We start from the raw sequence: 5,266 nt of genomic DNA, 5'->3' as shown, positions 1-5,266 counted from the left end.
CACAGATCATTCCAGTTTTCAGAATAAGACGTGCAGAGGCAGTAGTTGTATAAACAAAGCCGTGATATATTCCTTTCTCAGTTCACATAACCAAGTGATGGAACAGCCTGAAATAGATTTAGCCTTAGCACCCCATTTATGAATTCTACCAGGGCTAACAATAATCTCCCAGGATCGACATATATAAAGAAATACAAGATGTTGGGCCAACACCATAGGGCTCCCAAGAGGAACAGGCAGGCATGTGGAGTTATATTTCTCTCACCATCATTACAGTTTAACAATGCAGGATCATTGTTCTTCAAATGCTAGTTATAATTCTTGTTTTATGTCTACTTTCCAACCCATGTTTAACTAGCAAAATGACACAACTGATAAGGCAACTATCTTCTTCACTGGGTTCAACTGTTGTTGTCAAGATATGTCATCCACACATTAGTCAAGATTTCTTTTAAAGAACTGTGTCTGGTTTAAACAAGAAAAGGGACATGTTTAGATGTTGTTGAGGATGACATGTTGGCTCCAATTCACACATCACTATAGGTATATTTTACACAGTAACCATGTACTCTACCATGTCCAAGGTCTATAAGGACAGTCATCTGACAGATTAAGATTCTGGAGGTTGTTCCCGATTTTGCCATTGCAAACGTAATCACCAAAGCCTAATTGTGTGTGTGTGTATATATATATATATATTATTATTATTTTTTATCTAACCTTTATTTAACTAGGTAAGTCAGTTAAGAACAAATTCTTATTTACAATGAATGCCTACACCGGCCAAACCCGGACGATTGTGCGCCCCCCTTTGGGACTCCCAATCACGGCCGTTGATGAATTATGACTTTCCATAAGTGAAATAGGCTATTCCCACTAGGCACAAACAGAATAGCGTACACTTGGATTGTGTTAGACAACCACAAACCTTTAAATTGGGATTTTACTTGTGTGTGGTCCATTGAAGATTTTCTTGCAAAATATGGTGTAGTAGCCTAATTGGCAGTTAACCTCATATGCATGCAGCATGATTTTAAACCTTTAATTTCTGAAATGTCATTAGTCATGAGATATGATTTAAGGAAAGTGAAACCTGCTAGCTAGACATTCAGAGAAACATGGAATTTCTGAACCACATTAGCATGAGCAACAATAGCGGAATCGGCAGGTCACCTTAAAAATAAGTCTGCCTGTCATGTTTTGTCATTTATTATCTTGTCTTGTCCCTGTGCTTCCCATTCTATTCGTTTCCCTCTGCTGGTCTTATTAGGTTCTTTCCCTCTTTCTATCCCTCTCTCTCCCCCTCCCTCTCTCACTCTCTCGCTCTCTCTTCTCTCTATCGTTCCGTTCCTGCTCCCAGCTGTTCCTATTCCCCTAATCAATCATTTAGTCTTCCCACACCTGTTCCCGATCCTTTCCCCTGATTAGAGTCCCTATTTCTTCCTTTGTGTTCCGTTCCTGTCCTGTCGGTTCCTTGTCTAGAATTCACCGTGCTGTGTTTGTGTATCGCCCTGTCGTGTCGTGTTTTCCTCAGATGCTGCGTGGTGAGCAGGTGTCTGAGTCTGTCTGGTTCAAGTGCCTTCCCGAGGCAACCTGCTGTTCACCTGCTGTTCAAGATCGAGTCTCCAGTTTGTCCTCGTCATTTCGAGTGAAAGTTGTGTTTTTTGTTTGTATTTACTTTACTGGATTAAAGACTCTGTTTTCGCCAAGTCGCTTTTGGGTCCTCTTTCACCTGCATGACAGAAGGAACCGACCAAGGAATGGACCCAGCGACTTCAGACGCTCGTTACACTGCCGTCGAGATCCAAGGAGCCATGCTCGGCAGACACGAGCAGGAATTGTCTGCTGCTCGCCATGCCGTGGAGAACCTGGCCGCTCAGGTTTCCGACCTCTCTGGACAGTTCCAGAGTCTACGTCTCGTGCCACCTGTTACTTCCTGGCCTGCCGAGCCTCCAGAACCTAGGGTTAATAACCCACCTTGCTACTCCGGGCAGCCCACTGAGTGCCGCTCCTTTCTCACGCAGTGTGAGATTGTGTTCTCTCTCCAACCCAACACATACTCTAGAGAGAGAGCTCGGGTTGCTTACGTCATTTCACTCCTTACTGGCCGGGCTCGAGAATGGGGCACAGCTATCTGGGAGGCAAGGGCTGATTGCTCTAACAAGTTCCAGAACTTTAAAGAGGAGATGATTCGGGTTTTTGACCGTTCAGTTTTTGGTAGGGAGGCTTCTAGGGCCCTGGCTTCCTTATGCCAAGGTGAACGGTCCATAACGGATTATTCTATTGAGTTTCGCACTCTTGCTGCCTCTAGTGAGTGGAACGAGCCGGCGCTGCTCGCTCGTTTTCTGGAGGGACTCCACGCAGTGGTTAAGGATGAGATTCTCTCCCGGGAGGTTCCTTCAGATGTGGACTCTTTGATTGCTCTCGCCATCCGCATAGAACGACGGGTAGATCTTCGTCACCGGGCTCGTGGAAGAGAGCTCGCATCAACGGTGTTTCCCTGCTCCGCATCGCAACCATCTCCCTCCTCTGGCTCAGAGTCTGAGCCCATGCAGCTGGGAGGGATTCGCATCTCGACTAAGGAGAGGGAACGGAGGATCACCAACCGCCTGTGCCTCTATTGCGGAGTTGCTGGACATTTTGTTAATTCATGTCCAGTAAAAGCCAGAGCTCATCTGTAAGCGGAGGGCTACAGGTGAGCGCAACTACTCAAGTCTCTCCATCAAAATCCTGTACTACTTTGTCGGTCCATCTACGCTGGACCGGTTCGGGTGCTACATGTAGTGCCTTGATAGACTCTGGGGCTGAGGGTTGTTTCATGGACGAAGCATGGGTTCGGAAACATGACATTCCTTTCAGAGAGTTAGAGAAGCCTACGCCCATGTTCGCCTTAGATGGTAGTCATCTTCCCAGTATCAGATTTGAGACACTACCTTTAACCCTCACAGTATCTGGTAACCACAGTGAGACTATTTCTTTTTTGATTTTTCGTTCACCGTTTACACCTGTTGTTTTGGGTCATCCCTGGCTAGTATGTCATAATCCTTCTATTAATTGGTCTAGTAATTCTATCCTATCCTGGAACGTTTCTTGTCATGTGAAGTGTTTAATGTCTGCCATCCCTCCCGTTTCTTCTGTCCCTACTTCTCAGGAGGAACCTGGCGATTTGACAGGAGTGCCGGAGGAATATCATGATCTGCGCACGGTCTTCAGTCGGTCCCGAGCCAACTCCCTTCCTCCTCACCGGTCGTATGATTGTAGTATTGATCTCCTTCCGGGGACCACTCCTCCTCGGGGTAGACTATACTCTCTGTCGGCTCCCGAACGTAAGGCTCTCGAGGATTATTTGTCTGTGTCTCTTGACGCCGGTACCATAGTGCCTTCTTCCTCTCCGGCCGGGGCGGGGTTCTTTTTTGTTAAGAAGAAGGACGGTACTCTGCGCCCCTGCGTGGATTATCGAGGGCTGAATGACATAACGGTTAAGAATCGTTATCCGCTTCCCCTTATGTCATCAGCCTTCGAGATTCTGCAGGGAGCCAGGTGCTTTACTAAGTTGGACCTTCGTAACGCTTACCATCTCGTGCGCATCAGAGAGGGGGACGAGTGGAAAACGGCGTTTAACACTCCGTTAGGGCATTTTGAGTACCGGGTTCTGCCGTTTGGTCTCGCCAATGCGCCAGCTGTTTTTCAGGCATTAGTTAATGATGTTCTGAGAGACATGCTGAACATCTTTGTTTTTGTCTATCTTGACGATATCCTGATTTTTTCTCCGTCACTCGAGATTCATGTTCAGCACGTTCGACGTGTTCTACAGCGCCTTTTAGAGAATTGTCTCTACGTAAAGTCTGAGAAGTGCTCTTTTCATGTCTCCTCCGTTACTTTTCTTGGTTCCGTTATTTCCGCTGAAGGCATTCAGATGGATTCCGCTAAGGTCCAAGCTGTCAGTGATTGGCCCGTTCCAAGGTCACGTGTCGAGTTGCAGCGCTTTTTAGGTTTCGCTAATTTCTATCGGCGTTTCATTCGTAATTTCGGTCAAGTTGCTGCCCCTCTCACAGCTCTTACTTCTGTCAAGACGTGTTTTAAGTGGTCCGGTTCCGCCCAGGAGCTTTTGATCTTCTAAAAGAACGTTTTACGTCCGCTCCTATCCTCGTTACTCCTGACGTCACTAGACAATTCATTGTCGAGGTTGACGCTTCAGAGGTAGGCGTGGGAGCCATTCTATCCCAGCGCTTCCAGTCTGACGATAAGGTTCATCCTTGCGCTTATTTTTCTCATCGCCTGTCGCCATCTGAGCGCAACTATGATGTGGGTAACCGTGAACTGCTCGCCATCCGCTTAGCCCTAGGCGAATGGCGACAGTGGTTGGAGGGGGCGACCGTTCCTTTTGTCGTTTGGACAGACCATAAGAACCTTGAGTACATCCGTTCTGCCAAACGACTTAATGCCCGTCAAGCTCGTTGGGCGTTGTTTTTCGCTCGTTTCGAGTTTGTGATTTATTACCGTCCGGGTAGCAAGAACACCAAGCCTGATGCCTTATCCCGTCTGTTTAGTTCTTCTGTGGCTTCTACTGATCCCGAGGGATTCTTCCTTATGGGTGTGTTGTCGGGTTAACAGTCTGGGGAATTGAAAGACAGGTTAAGCAAGCACTCACGCACACTGCATCGCGCGCGCTTGTCCTAGTAACCTCCTTTTCGTTCCTGTTTCCACTCGTCTGGCTGTTCTTCAGTGGGCTCACTCTGCCAAGTTAGCTGGTCATCCCGGTGTTCGAGGCACTCTTGCGTCTATTCGCCAGCGCTTTTGGTGGCCGACTCAGGAGCGTGACACGCGCCGTTTCGTGGCTGCTTGTTCGGACTGCGCGCAGACTAAGTCGGGTAACTCTCCTCCTGCCGGTCGTCTCAGACCGCTCCCCATTCCTTCTCGACCATGGTCTCACATCGCCCAGACTTCATTACCGGTCTGCCTTTGTCTGCGGGGAAGACTGTGATTCTTACGGTTGTCGATAGGTTCTCTAAGGCGGCACATTTCATTCCCCTCGCTAAACTTCCTTCCGCTAAGGAGACGGCACAAATCATTATCGAGAATGTATTCAGAATTCATGGCCTCCCGTTAGACGCCGTTTCAGACAGAGGCCCGCAATTCACGTCACAGTTTTGGAGGGAGTTCTGTCGTTTGATTGGTGCGTCCGTCAGTCTCTCTTCCGGGTTTCATCCCCAGTCTAACGGTCAAGCAGAGAGGGCCAATCAGACGATTGGTCGCATACTACGCA

This window comes from Oncorhynchus gorbuscha, unplaced genomic scaffold, assembly GCF_021184085.1.
Source record: "Oncorhynchus gorbuscha isolate QuinsamMale2020 ecotype Even-year unplaced genomic scaffold, OgorEven_v1.0 Un_scaffold_39:::fragment_2:::debris, whole genome shotgun sequence".
NCBI classification, from domain to species: Eukaryota; Metazoa; Chordata; class Actinopteri; order Salmoniformes; family Salmonidae; genus Oncorhynchus; species Oncorhynchus gorbuscha.
This window is presented reverse-complemented; position numbering follows the sequence as displayed.